Below are 388 nucleotides of genomic sequence, written 5' to 3'. Positions count from 1 at the left end.
CTCCCCACAGAAAATGCCTTGAGCCCCCAGGCATCCCCAGTGTGACCTCTGACCTCGCCGATGGCCTGGCCTGTGCCAGCCTTCAGAGACCCCTTGAGCCCCAGCTGGCACGGGCCTCGGTCACCCCTGCCCACCCCACCCCCGTGCCCGACTGGTGTGGGCTGGCCCCCTGCCCGACCCGCCCCCGTACCTGGCTGGTGTGGACCTTGGTCACCTGGCCCGGCCCGCCCTGCCCTTGGGGGTCCTGACCCGGCCTTTGTTTGTCCGCAGCTGGGAGCCACGAGATTTGAGGCAGTGGGACCCGTTGGCAGGATGTCTCCTCCCCCCGAGAGCAGCCCTGAGGCCACCGAGATGAGCACTGCGGCTGGGCCTGTGAGCGAGCCTGCCT

Source organism: Carlito syrichta, unplaced genomic scaffold, assembly GCF_000164805.1.
Source record: "Carlito syrichta isolate Samal-C Ts95f unplaced genomic scaffold, Tarsius_syrichta-2.0.1 Scaffold288182, whole genome shotgun sequence".
Taxonomy (NCBI): Eukaryota; Metazoa; Chordata; class Mammalia; order Primates; family Tarsiidae; genus Carlito; species Carlito syrichta.
Note: the sequence above shows the minus strand (reverse complement) of the source record.